The 14388-nt window shown below is 38.1% G+C and overlaps 1 protein-coding gene across 2 annotated transcripts in view; it reads left to right on the top strand.

The window, feature by feature from the left end:
* Window positions 1–13105, top strand: part of APTX (aprataxin) — a 67538-nt gene extending 54433 nt beyond the window's left edge. The window contains exons 9-10 of one of the 2 annotated variants that reach the window (XR_009603010.3): window positions 8661–8871; window positions 9184–13105. The gene's annotated coding sequence lies outside the window, so the exon portion shown is untranslated. Of the gene's footprint in view, window positions 1–8660 lie in introns of both variants that reach the window. The other variant, XM_060609519.3, reaches the window with a different exon arrangement.
* Window positions 13106–14388: the final 1283 nt, after the last annotated feature.

The raw sequence follows: 14388 nt of genomic DNA, 5'->3' as shown, positions 1-14388 counted from the left end.
ATGGGACCTGAAAATCAGGAGGAGAATGGTTAGGAGTTTGGCTTGCTGGATTAGTTCTAGGGTATCCTTTGTGGTAGAGAATTCCAGTAATGGGAGAGATGGAGATCTGACTTCTACATGATAACCAACCCTACATGATAAAGAGGGAGGGAGGAGAAGGATGAAAAGAGATACATGAGGTGAACATTTGGGGAAGACTTTGAGGCCTTTGGGAAGTGGGAACTTTGGAGAGGTCTAGAAAACTACAGAATATAGGAGGGGAATTTGGAGAAGGTTTTTTCCCCCTGGGTAGAAATTGGATCTCTTCAATGGTTTTTGATAGATGTTAGCAAAGATTATATATTCTTTTTTTTTTTTTTTTGAAATTTTGGTCTCTGTTGTTCTTATTTCTCGTATCTTTATTATGTGTTTCTTGACACTTTATTATAAAGTGTCACTTTTCAGGGGCGCCTGGGTGGCTCAGTCGGTTAAGCGTCTGACTTCGGCTCAGGTCATGATCTCACGGCTTGTGAGTTCGAGCCTCGTGTCAGGCTCTGTGCTGACAGCTCAGAGCCTGGAGCCTCTTCAGATTCTGTGTCTTTCTCTCTCTGCCCCTGCCGTGCTCACACTCTGTCTCTCAAAAATAAATAAACATTAAAAAAAAAAATTAAAGTGTCACTTTTCAGAAAAGTAACTCTTGGATTTGTTACTTTCATGACTGTCTTTATAATTTGTTTTTGCCCTAATTCTTTAGTCTTTATTATTTTGTCTATATTTTTTGAGTCAAATACCGGGTTCATATACATTAGTATTAAGACATCTCTTTTTATCAGAATTTTTAAAATAGTGAAAATATTTAAGACTGTGAATTGAATGCTGGGTTGGACTGAGACTTACGGAGATGGCCTTGGCTGTTGATAGCAAGGAAATGTTTAATCTGATTTCAGCACCTGAGCCATCAGGTTTCCTCGTGTCTGTCAGAGAAGTCATATGTTCAAGGTGGTAAAATGAAAATATCATGTTATCCCTCCCTAGGATAAGGTTTTGTTCCTTGTGTGTTTCACAAATATTTTTCTTTCCTGTTTTCTTATAAATAATTGTGTTAGGGTAGTCTCATCTCTTTTCTCCTTACCTTCACCACAACAATGAAACAGTATGGCCTGGACAAGGATCTGATGTTAGTCTTTTATATTTAGTATGATTTTAAACCTCAACATTATCTTTTCAAGATTGGAGTTCGCATTTCAGCTTTTTTTGTACAAGAAAAAATTTTGTCCCGGTTGAGGGATTTTAATTTTAATGAAGTACTATGTATGTATTTATTTATTTATTTTACAACTTATTATTATTATTATTATTTTTTATGGATTGTGCTTTTGGTATTGTAAAGTTATCACTAAACCCAGGGTCACCTGGATTTTATCTCATGTAGTCTTCTAGGAGTTTTATAGTTTCGTATTTTACATTTTGGTCTGTGATCTTTTTGAGTTAATTTTTTGTGAAAGGTATAAAGTCTGTGTCTAGATTCATTTATTTCTTTGCCTGTGAATGTCTAGTTAAAGAATTTTTAAGCATTATCTAATGGGGAAAATTTTTTATATGAAGTGTCTGTTTCTTCCTTCCCTCCCAATGTTTTCTTCCCTGTAATGAGAATCTGTGATTAAAGAGAAGAATTTCAAGGGAGAAACGTAAAACTGCCAGCAGAAGGCCATGCAACTTAGACTAGAGTGTGAGGCCTCCACTTCCCGTCCAGCTGGTTTTTCTTCCTCTGACAACAGTGGGAGTGGGGAGTGGGACGCCTTCCCTGGGCCTGATGTGCCAAACTGTTTCCAACTCCATTGTGGCCATCAGTAGGGTTCCCTCACCTCCTGCCTGTTCTTATTTGCCAGTTCATAGGCACCTTGGAATGGGAGCAGTGTTTAGAAAACCATGCGTTTGCGTCAGTATCATAATCCCAAGTCACTTCAAGATTTGGGGGAAAATGAGCAAGGGCAGCTACCACCATGGTAACTGTGAAAAAATCAGTTCTTTGTAGAAGGTGTGACTGAATTGTTACAATTTGGAAAGAACTTGTCACAGTGTGTGATCTGCCCAGAGGCACTCTCCAAAACACCACAAAATCCTCCAGGAATCTTTTCATCCTTTTGAAACTCCAGTTTGCATTTCCAGGAGCCTGACTGACCTGCTGAGCACAGTGTTCTATAAAGGCAGAGTTTGTTTTTTAGTTACTGGTGGTGGCAGGGACACCAGAGTGGCATTACTTTTTGAGAAAGAGATGGGAACTCATTCATAAGAGCAAGATGGGCACAGAGAGCGTTAGGCTGCCCAGGCATGGAGGTGGGCAGTGAGGACAGGGAGGTCTTTGGGGACAAAAGGAATTGCCATGCTATATTTGCCATGAGAAATAGAAATTGGTCCCTTCAAGATGAGATTTCTTCCCTCTCCTGCTAAGAACTAGGTAATACGGTCTGCTGGGAATAGAGGCACTAGATAAACAGTACTGAGGCTCCATTTGTGCCAGTCACCAGCCTTGGCAGCAATGCCACGGGGAAGATGGCTTTAGTTTCACTTTGCTTGAGGAATTTACAGCTCAGTGTGGTAATGACCCAGTCTAAGGTAGGGAGTGGGGGATTGGATAATCCGAAGTTAGAACTCTTTCCTTACGTCTAGGTGCCCCCTTCTGCATCCACACATAACATCTCCCTTAAACTGATTACTGAGCCTTGAATTTATGTCACGGCATGTTAGCAGACAAGTTGAGAATGACTAAACCTGGCTGAGGTGAAGGCAGTAACTTGGATGGCCTTGTTATGTTATACTTTCCTTAGTCCTCTTCATAAGGTCACCTGTAATATTGTCTACCCTTAAGGATTACTGAGAATATTTTAAAAAAATGTTTATTTATTTTTGAGAGAGAGAGAGAGAGAGGCAGTGAGAGAGGGAGAGAGAGAATCCTAAGCAGGCTCTGCACTGTCAGCACAGAGCCTGATGTCGGTCTCGAACTCACAAACCATGAGATCATGACCTGAGCCGAAATTAAGAGTCATATGCTTAACCTACTGAGCCTCCCAGGCACTCCTTGTGGGATGATTGAGAGTATTAAATGAAATAATGAGGGTAAAGCACTGGGTAGATGGTCACTAAATAACTATGATGATTATGGCAAAGAATTGTTTTCAAAGGAAACTTAATGGTAGAATTGGTTCAATCTATTCATAGGAATTCTTATTTGTTTTGTTTTTGTTTTTTTTTGTTTTTGTTTTTTTTTTTTTTTTTTGCTCACATAAGGAATGATGCAGAAATGAATAGTTTTTAGATTCATTTTGGTAGGTGCCAAATATACCCTCAGACCAAATAAAGTGTTCTTGACAAAACAAGTCATTTTAATGTAAAAGAATTTCAGGAAAAACTAAATAATCTTTAGTCCCTCCTCTAAAGATAAGGGCTTGCAGCACTAGTTTCTACATTACTTAATAAAGTATTAAGTTTTCGAAGTGGGAAAATAATCTGATGAGTGAAGATTTTAAGCGAATTTACTTCACAAGTGTTTGGAGCTGTGGTCAACTTCAAGATTAAACTCCCTGTCATTTGGCCAGGTGTGGATGAACTCATTTGTTGTACTGTATGAAAAGTAAACATTTTGTAGAACTATAAACACCTGTCCTTACCATAGTATCCATCCTCTGGGCCCTTTGTTATGGAAAGGTTTTCTCTGTGTTCTATCCATACAAAACCTATGAAGCTTTAAACAATGTGACTAATAGCAAAGATGATCAGCAGGGCATCTCCTTCTGTGGCTCATTTCTTTCTGGATTGGGCTACTGTATACACGTAACATAATTGTGTTTTGCACATTATTTGCTCCTTATTTGAAACCTGAAGGGGAGTTGTCTAAAAGGAAAGCGAAGGACCTTTAAAGATGAACAATGCAGGCAGATTATTTGCTCACAATCATGTTTGTAGGCTAGCCAAACAGGACTTTGTATTATAGTTAAAAGTGTTTCTGAACTGCTTTTTAGTTTCTCATCACTGTATTCATATGGCTTCTGTTTCTGGAGAGAAAAACCTAATTTTTGTCTTTTTAACAGAATTACCTAATTGCACAGTCATTTTCAACCATACAAAAGCCCACATTAAAAATGAGCCAACAGGAATAATTATGACTCATAGAAGAAGTAAATGATCTGATATGTAGTTGTTGTGTTTTGAGGGATTTAATTTGACATCAACAGAAAAAGGATTTTTCTGAAGAAAAAAACATTTTATCATTTAATCCACAATGTATTTAGCTATAGACAGTTCTTTTTTTTTTACAGTATACAATTTTATTTTTATTTTTTAAATTTACATCCAAGTTAGTTAGCATATAGTGCAACAATGATTTCAGGGTTAGATTCCTTAATGCCCCTTACCCATTTAGCCCATCCTTCCTCCTACAACCCCTCCAGTAACCCTCTGTTCTCCACATTTAAGAGTCTCTTATGTTTTGTCCCCTTCCCTGTTTTTATATTATTTTTGCTTCCCTACCCTTGGGTTATCTCTTCTGTGTCTTTAAGTCCTCATATGAGTGAAGTCATATGATACTTGTCTTTCTCTGACTAATTTCACTTAGCATAATACCTTCTAGTTCCATCCATGTAGTTGCAAATGGTGAGATTTCCTTCTTTTTGATTGCCGAGTAATACTCCATCGTATATGTATATACAACATCTTTATCCATTAATCCATCGGTGGGCATTTGGGCTCTTGCCATACTTTGGCTATTGTTGATAGTGCTGCTATAAACATTGCGGTGCATGTGCCCCTTCAAAACAGCATACCTGTATCCCTTGGATAAATACCTAGTAGTGCAATTGCTGGGTCATAGAGTAGTTCTATTTTTAATTTTTTGAGGAACCTCCACACTGTTTTCCAGAGTGGCTGCACCAGTTTGCATTCCCACCAGCAGTGCAAAAGAGATCCTCTTTCTCTGTATCCTTGTCAACATCTGTTGTTGCCTGAGTTGTTAATGTTAGCCATTCTGACAGGTGTGAAGTGGTATCTCATTGTGGTTTTGATTTGTATTTCCCTGATGATGAGTGATGTTGAGCATTTTTTCATGTGTCGGTCATCTGGATGTCTTCTTTGGAGAAGTGTCTGTTCATGTCTTTTGCCCATTTCTTCACTGGATTATTTGTTTTTTGGGTGTTGAGTTTGATAACTTCTTTATAGATTTTAGATACGAACCATTTATCTGATATGTTGTTTGCAAATATCTTCTCCCATTCTGTCAGTTGCCTTTTAGTTTTGTTGATTGTTTCCTTCACTGTGCAGACGCTTTTTATTTTGATGAGGTCCCAATAGTTCATTTTTGCTTTTGTTTCCTTTGTCTCCAGAGATGTGTTGAGTAAGAAGTTGCTGCGGCCAGGATCAAAGAGGTTTTTGCCTGCTTTCTTCTCGAGGATTTTGATGGCTTCCTGTCTTGTATTTAAGTCTTTCATCCATTTTGAATTTAATTTTGTGTGTGATGTAAGAAAGTGGTCCAGGTTCATTCTCCTGCATGTCGCTGTCCAGTTTTCCCAGCACCACTTGCTGAAGAGACTGTCTTTATTCCATTGGATATTCTTTCCTGCTTTGTCAAAGATTAGTTGGCCATACATTTGTGGGTCCATTTCTGGGTTCTTTATTCTGTTCCATTGATCTGAGTGTCTGTTTTTGTGCCAGTACCATACTGTCTTGCTGATATTAGCTTTGTAATACAGCTTGAAGTCTGGCTATAGACAGTTCTATTAACAACTCATTTAATGTTTTTCTGATTCATTTGGTGCTTAACAAAGGGATTACTTTAGCTCTTGCATCTCAATTCATTGTTGTATGATTCTTCAATCTCCATTTTCATTGACTGGTGAGATAAAATAATTATCGTAAGAGATTTTGGTGTGTGCATATCAAAACTGGACATCTCCAGGGGGTAAAAAAATAAAGACATGTAGGACTTGAACAGTAGAATAAGTAAACTTTTTGCATGTGTATGCAAGCACCCACATGTGCACATGCACTCATAAATATAGAAAAAAGACCTTTCATCCTTTGAATAGAGAAGAAACACTTTTCTCCCCATATGTTCATGGAACATTTAAAACAGCTGATCCCATGTTTGACCACAAAGAAAATTTTGATATGTCTTTGTATTTCACTTTGAGCAATAATCATGCATTACTTTCATAATGCAAATAGCACCAAAATAAAGACAAAATTTAAAAATGGGTTTGCTGTATTTCTAATGTTTAGAATAATGTTTGGCACATATTAGGCACTCACTAAATGTTGGGTACATAAGTAAACAAATGGATTTTAATAACTTTTGTTGAGTACCTGCTATGTGCCAGGCACTGAACAGCAGGTATTGCCTAATAGTCGTGTGGTCTAAAGCCACTTGAGTTAAATGGATTTTGGTATATCACAGAACAAACAAACCATGTGCCCTAAAACCTAACTAGCAGATAACAAGTGTGCAGTCATTCCTTTAGCCCATAACAGGGGCTATACCTTTTCTCCAGCTGCATTGTAAGGGCTTCTGCTGAATTGGTTTATTTAATACTTTTGTTGTGCAGTACACATTTCCCATACTTCAGGTGATAATTTAAAGAGTGAAGGAGGAGTGATAAGGGCATATGGACTAGGGAAAGCTTTCTGACACCGATCATGCTGACTGCACTAGGTAACTCTGACATCCTTTCCAGCTTTACCAAGAATAATTCTGCTATCTCTAAGCCTACTGGCTCCATGGTTGTTTACTTACGATTATTTTTTACTTGTTATCTGGAAATCGGTTCTTTTTCATTTAAAATATTTTTCATTAAAAATATCTTTCATTTAAAAATGCTTCTTTCCTCTTTTCAAAATGTTGGCTCAGTTGAGGGGGTTGAGTTTTTGCTGTAATTGCTGACTTTGTTCATTGTAATAGGCATTCCTTCTGAACTATAGTGCATATTCATTTTCTTAGACATTTTCAATCAAAGAAGAGCTCATGATTGGATTAGGCTTTTCACTTGTTTCTTATTAGATATTTGATTACAATTTGGAAATGTTTGCTGCCCATAGGCAAAATTACCATCAGTGTTAAAGGTATTACATTTTCCCACTTCATAATGTGTTGTGTATCTTAATTAATAGTAGACAGAATAATAGGGCATGTCTATGTTTTTTCTCCTTTTTGTTTTTTTAAATCTATCAATTATTGAAAGCTTATTATGTGCTGGACACTGAACAAAGCTCTTTAAGCAACTTATTTCTTTTATTCCTCACAACAATCTTATAAACAGGCATGGTGAAGATAAATAACAAAACTAGTAACAGAAATTCTTCCTGGCTCAAAGTCTGTGCTTTTAACCACTGTGCTACACTTTTCCTGTCTCTTCCATGGTCATATTCTGGAACTGGCCTTCTTCTAGAACATCTTCCTTTTAGAAGAAATATTTAAACATTTTAAAAAATGTTTTTAATTATTTTTGAGAGAAAGAGACAGAGTGTGAGTGGGAGAGGGGCAGAGAGAGAGGGAGACACAGAATCTGAAGCAGGTTCCAGTCTCTGAGCTGTCAGCACAGAGCCCGACGTGGGGCTCAAACTCGTGAACCACGAGATCCTGACCTGAGCTGAAGTCGGATGCTTAACCAACTGAGCCCCCCAGGCACCTCAGAAGAAATGTTTAGAAGAAAATTTTCATTACATTTTTTTGAGTAAAATTCAAGTATCCTGATCCTTGGGTCCAGCCCTTAGCTTTTCTATAGCTTCATTTCCACTCTGTTTTTCACCATTGTCAAAATCTTCAATTTCTTGGTCCTGCCACTTCCTCCCAGTTTAGTAAACCCATCTTAGGCTTTCTTTCTTCTCTATGAGCCTCATGTTTGATCATCTAAAATATTCTCCCATAAGGAGGCCTCACTGGCTTAGTTGGTAGAGTATGTGACTCTTTTTATTTATTATTTATTTATTTATTTATTTATTTATTTTAGAGAAAGAGAGAGCATGTGAATGGGGAGAGGTGCAGAGGGAGAGAGAGAATCTCTCCGTGCTGAACATGGAGCCTGATGTGGGGCTCAGTCTCGCGATTGTGAGATCATGACCTGAGCCGAAATCAAGAGTTGGATGCCCAACTGACTGAGTCACCCAGGTGCCCCAGAGTGTGTGACTCTTGATCTCGGGGTTGTGAGTTCTAGCCCCACGTTGGGTGTAGAGATTATTTAAAAATAAAATCTTAAAAAAATGTTCTCCCATAAATACTCCTTTTACTTCTATTCTATTGCTAAACCCACTCTATTATATCCCAACCATGGATTGATGCCTCAATTTGCTTCCTTTGCTTCTATCTTCAGATAAGCTAGTCGATGTTAGAGACAAGTATCAGTAGATCTTGTAATAAACCTTGCAGATTGGTACCACTACACATTTATGGCCTTAAATTCTTGCTAGGTTCTCCTTTCATTCTGTGGCATTGTTGTTTTCAGGTTCTTTCTTCATTGTTTTCAAGAACAGTGCCATGTCGGTACCATTGTCCTTAAGTTGTCACTTCCCTTACTCTTAGCTAGGTTTTCTCTTGCTTCATGAAGCACATTGAGGCCAGTAAGTATTATCTTGCTCAACTTTCCATCCCTTTGCTGCTACTCATCTACATGCATACCATTCTTGACTGTCTTCCACAGGATAAGGGGAACTCCTTCCTATACAAATCCAACTCCTCACCTTGACCACAAGTCCAAGATGGAAGCATCTGTGTTCTGGGCAGGAGGATGGAAGAAAAGATGAAGAAGGGGATCAAGGATTCACACATACTCTTTGAGGAAGTTTCCTGGAATCTCCTCCATGATTCTTCTTTTTGTATTACCATGGCCAGAATTCAGCCACAAGCCAAAGGTGACCAAGCTTTAAGGGCAGCTGTGAAATATAACCTTTATTTTTGGTAAATCCATGCTCAGCTAAAATTTTTATTATTACAGAAGCAGCATAGAATGTAAATTAGAGACATTGAACAGTGTCTACCAGTATTCCTTTGCACATGAAAAAAAATTTGAGTTCCCTCTTTTAACATGGAGGGCTTTCCTTTACAGTGTCATTCCAATAGGAACTGTAGGGGGAAAGTAAATTTTTTACTTATATTGCAAATATTTTACAAATATTACCTTTTAATTTTATAATCTTTAATTTTTTTATGCTCTCATCATACAGAGGAGGGAACATGAAGGGGGGAGAAGGGCAGAGGCAGAGAGAGGAAATCCCCAGCAGGCTCCATGCTCAGCACAGAGCCCAATGTGGGCTTGATGCGGAACTTGATCCCATGACCCTGGGACCATGACCCAAGCCAAAATCAAGAGTGGGATGCTCAACCGACTGAGCCACCCAGGTACCCCAGGCATTCCATTTTATAAAACTAATTTCTTGTTTCTGGATTTTATATTTTGCTCAAGTAGGCCTTCCTTATCCATATGTTCTCATATTTTCTTTTGGTACTTTTATACTTTTGTTTTTTTTTACTTTAGATCTTCATTATATGTGGCATTTAAATTTTGGTAGTGTGACATAGGGATCCATCTTTATTTTTTCAATTTTTATCTAACTCCAACTCGTTTTAAACTAGCCTTCATTCTCATTCATTTGAAATGCCACATTTATGGTGAACTAAATTTTAATACATACACAAGTCTGTTATGGGCTCCCTATTTCAGTTATATTGAGCTATTACTAAACTCTCAATTTTTGTTACCATGGTTTTGTAGAATTTCTTTATTCTTCACTCTTTTTCTTCTTTTCCTCCCCACTCCTCCTCCTTTCTCTACTCTTACTTTCATTTCACCTAGCTGAGCTTGTAGGACACTCCTATGAGGGTGAGACAAACTGGCACAAGCTTCCATCTCTGTTTTCTTCACTGTAGAATCTTTGTGCCTCTCGTACTCAGCACCTTTGCGTTTCTTTGCTGCCTAATGTCACCTTTCTGGGTCTTGCATTGTGTGAGATGCTGCCATTGGATGGATTGCTGCTTATAGTTGACTTGTTCTTTGTGCTTCATCCTTTTGATCCTTTGTGTGTGTATACAATCTATTTCTTTTTATGACTATATTTAAACATTTTCCCTAAGTTCTCTGAAGATGTAAAATCAATTGTTGACATCAATACATGTGAATCCACCTCTTTATTTCCTTTTATTTATCTTTTTTGACTGCCTGACTGGTTTCTTCAGGAAGGATGAAATTGTTTTCTGAGTCAATGAGCTGCTGAATCTCAGAATCAGGTAGCACATGAATGTTACATGGTGCTCAGTGGTTTATACGGCCTTGGAAACAATTTGCTACCTAAAGTTCTGGCTGAACTTGTCCTGGATGCAGATAATAAGGGAGTGCTTGTGGGTGGTTCAGTAGGATGAGAAATAGGCACACCTCTCCCTAGAGCTTTATCTCTCTAGACTCTTTGGGCCACTTTTCTGCTATCCACTTTGACTTTCTCTATGGTCATGGCCTGTCTGATCAGTGTTCTTCTTTAACATTTTATTGTCTTGTCTACAGTTTCTTTTCCAGATGAATTTCCTATTCAACTTGTCAGAATCTAATAAAAAAGTCTCAGAATTTTGACTTTGACTGTATTTAATTTACCAACTAATGGGAGGGATATTAACCTTATTGACCATGTTGGATCATCAGAACAGATTCTGATGACAGGACTTGGGACTTTAGTGGTTTTCATGAGTGTGTGTGTATGTGTGTGTACGTGCGTATGTAGGTGTATAGAATGGTGGGTGGGAGATAAACATGGAGGGCTTTCCTTTACAGTGTCATTCCAATAGGAACTGGAGGGGGAAAGTAAATTTACTTGTTTAGTCAGCCATCTTGAATAGAAGCTCTGATTACTTTTATGAGACAGAACAATCTATATTTAAAAAGGAATCAAGGCCAAATAAGCCAATACAGTTTGGTTTACATTAAAATGTTAATCAATGCACATAAAGTCACTGAATGCACACTGAAAGGTTGCCACGGCAACAGTCATTTTCATGAAATGATTTTAGATACTAGATTCTTGAGTGAAGGCATGCCTTATTATTTGCTTTAAGACATCTTTACTGCACTTGCTTTCTCTCTCTCTCTCTCTCTCTCTCTCTCTCTCATCTCCTTGGAGGTTAGAAAATGGAAAGGGATCTGCACCTGATAGAATTCTTTGAAAGCAACAGAAATAAATTTTACTCATTGGGTAAATATATTTACCCAAAAATATATTTATTGGTAGGATGAAAGGGTGGTTCACAGAGTTGAAGGAAATATGAAGAGGGGGACTCAGAGGGGTCAGAAGTATAGAGCAACTCTGAGAATCTGGAAAGCAGTAATCACAAAATGGCATCTTCAGGGCAACCAGAAGAATGAGTGAACTCTTACCATTTTCAGTTTTGTGTCACTATGTTCAAGGTTTAAATTCTAGGAAGTTTCTGATCTACCTGGTTTGAAAGAAAAATTTTGTACACACACACACGTGCGCGTGCACATACACACACCTTTTTATAGAGAGGATTGTTGCAGAGAGATGATTCTTCTTTTTTAATTTATTTAAATTCAGGTTAGTTAACATACAGTGTGGTATTGGTTTCAGGAATACAACCCAGTGACTCATCACTTACATATAACACCCAGTGCTCATCCAATGAGTGCCCTTCTTAATGCCCATCACCCATTTAGCCCATCTTCCCACTGACTCCCCTCTAGCAACCCCCAGTTTGTTCTCTGTATTAAAGAATCTGTTATGGTTTGCCTCCCTGTTTTTATCGTATTTTTCTTCCCTTCCCCTATGTTCATCTGTTGTGTTTCTTATATTCCACATATGAGTGAAATCTTTCTCTGCCTGACTTAGTTTGCCTAGCATAATACACTCTAGTTCCATCCACATTTTTGCAAATGACAAGATTTCATTCTTTTTGATTGCCAACTAGTATTCCATTGTGTGTGGAATTCTTCTTTGCCCATTCATCAGTCAATAGACATTTGGGCTCTTTCCATAATTTGGCTCTTGCTGATGGCATTGCAGAGAGATTATTATTTTTTTTTTTAAGTTTATTTCTTTATTTTGAGAGGGCTGCAGAGAGAGTCCTAAGCAGGCTCTACACTGACAGTGCAGGCTTAGGGGCTAGACTCATGAACCATGAGATCATGACCTGAGCCGAAGTCAGATGCTTAAATGACTAAGCCACCCTTTGTCAGGTGACTTTGTGGTTCCTCTTACCAGAGGTGTAGTATATTTTTCTGTCCTACTGATGTTGGGATGGGCCATGTGATTTCTTTTGGCCAATGAGATATTAGTGAACATGATGACAACAAAGGCTTCAAATATGTTGATGTGTTTTGGCTTGCCCTCCTGTGCTTCTGTGTTGCCATAAACATATCCTAAGTTCTCCCCTAGACCCAGAAGAATGATGACGTGGAGCAGAGCTGCCCCAACCGACTCACATACCCACAGTGTGAGGCTGAGCTGTCTCAGCAGACCTGCAGATTTATGAACATGAGAGTAAATACTTGTAGCATGTTCCTTGGTTTTGGGGTAATCTGCTAAGCAGCATTTTTTTGTGGTAGTATTTAACTGATACATTACTCTTCCAGTGAATGTATTCATTTAAACAAGAGTATTGTGGAGTTCATGCCTTAATCCATTTGCATGTTTATAGAGATTCATGCATGATAGGGAGAAAATGCTAGGCAGAAGCTGTCTTGTGGAATCCCCTTAGTATATACCAGGAGGAAAAAACCTACTAAATAAATATTGGTTTCACACACTTAATGATCACTGTTTTTGTTAGAAAAGTGAAGTGGATTCTGAAAAGCCTTTATAACACAGTATAGTTATCCAGAATTCTTTCCCAGCTAAGTGCATTTTCTTCATAGTTCTAGTATAGGTTAGACTGTGGCTCTGGTTATTATAAACTTGCCAGAACTTTGATGGCTCTTGAAACTCTGTTTAATATGGTATCCAAAAAGAAAAAAAAATGGTATCCAGCAGATTTCTAGGCAGAAGTCTTCCAAGGAGAAAGTCATCAACATATTCCTGGAAGTTGTTCTATTTATGAGATTGAGTTCAAAACTCTAGTTTTTTTTGTTTTTTTTTTGTTTTTTTTTTTTTGGTCTATAAAAAAATCAGTTTTTATTTTATTAACTCTTATTAAATAAGAGTCTTCTTATTTGTATTGTTGATGGCAGGGTCCCCATCAACCTGGTTCCTGTCCTTTCTCCTTATCCCAGGCTGATTGGACTTATAAATATGCAAAAAAGTAATTTCCATTTCTTCAGCTATTGAGAAAATGGGGTTTGGGGGTGCCTGGGTGGCTTAGCTGAGTGTCTGACTCTTGATTTTGGCTTAGCTCATGATCCCAGGGTTCTGGGGTTGAGCCCCACATCGGGCTCCATGCTGAGCATGGGGCCTACTTAAGATTCCCTCTCTCTCTCTCTCTCTCTCTCTCTCTGTCTTTCTCCCTCTCTCTGTCTCTTACTCTCACCCTCTCCCTTCTCTTCTGCTTGTGCTCTCTCTCTCTCTCTCTAAAAAAGAAAAAAAAAAAAAAAAGAAAAGAAAATGGGGTTGATCTTCACAGTGGCAAGCATTGCTTTCACTAATATAAAGTAGCATAGTCCCACCCCAGGAAACCTGGCAGCCTGTGGAAATAGTTCAACTCCACGTGTGTGTGTGTGTGTGTGTGTGTGTGAACTAACATGGGCAAATGGCCCAGGTCATGCCTTTTGGCATGGTCTCTTACCTGTTGTCCACTGATGGATGACCTGAAGGGTCCTGAAGGAAGCCCATTTCTCTGGGTTTGGGCATCACAGAGTCACTGATTTTGGCCTTCAGTGGGGCCTCAGTGGACCTGGGAGGACTTCAGTTGTACAACTCTTGAACATTCCTGGACCTGGTGCAAATCGTCCTTTATGTCTTATGGAATAGTTTTGTAATTTTCTCTCAAAGTATATCCTCCACATTTCTTGAGTTTATTGATAGTGGTTATTCTTTACATGTAAAGAGTTTTGCTTTTGGAGTTAAATTTTTCATCGCGTTTTTGGGTTTTGCTAATATATAGGAAAGTTAGTAATTTGGATAATTTGTTTCATAACTAGCCCCTCAGTGAATATTCTGATGAGTTATGATTAGTTGATATCCTGAAGCTTTTAAATAGACCCTCATGTGAGAATTCTTTCTCTCTTCTGATAGTTATACTTTTTTTTTATTGCCTTCTCCCTACCCCCATTTGCCAAAATATTCAAGGAACTTTTAAATATAGCTGTAATATTGGATATTTCAGTTTTGATCCTAAAACTTATGTCTATGTTTTAAGGGGCTTGGTTTCTCATTTTCTGTTTTTCGATTCAGGTATATGTATATGTATCTCTGTGTATACTTTACAGATTTTTATTT

This window comes from Panthera onca, chromosome D4 (assembly GCF_046562875.1).
Source record: "Panthera onca isolate mPanOnc1 chromosome D4, mPanOnc1 haplotype 2, whole genome shotgun sequence".
Classification (NCBI taxonomy): domain Eukaryota; kingdom Metazoa; phylum Chordata; class Mammalia; order Carnivora; family Felidae; genus Panthera; species Panthera onca.
The sequence above is the reverse complement of the archived record's forward strand: the minus strand, read 5'-3'. Positions and strand labels throughout refer to the sequence as shown.